Source organism: Belonocnema kinseyi, chromosome 1 (assembly GCF_010883055.1).
Source record: "Belonocnema kinseyi isolate 2016_QV_RU_SX_M_011 chromosome 1, B_treatae_v1, whole genome shotgun sequence".
Taxonomy (NCBI): domain Eukaryota; kingdom Metazoa; phylum Arthropoda; class Insecta; order Hymenoptera; family Cynipidae; genus Belonocnema; species Belonocnema kinseyi.
The window spans coordinates 44,534,791-44,535,056 of record NC_046657.1 but is presented as its reverse complement, the minus strand read 5'-3'; positions in this window follow the sequence as shown (position 1 = coordinate 44,535,056).

Sequence of the window (266 nt, the reverse complement as noted above, 5' to 3'; positions counted from 1 at the left end):
ACTAACTTTTAATAGAAATAGTTAGACTTTCAACAAAAAAACAATTAGTTTTCTGCAGAAAAAAATTTGAATAAAAGACAAAAATTTGTTAAATTTGTTTTAAACAAAATATATAAATTTTAAAACAAAAAGTTAAATTTTTATCCAAAAGGCTTTTTGATGTCCCGCGACAAACATGGCAGCGCCCACATGTTTATATTTTCATGCATTTTGTCGGCAAAAATGCTCGTCCGCATAATCAAAGGGAACATCGTGAGATGGCGGCT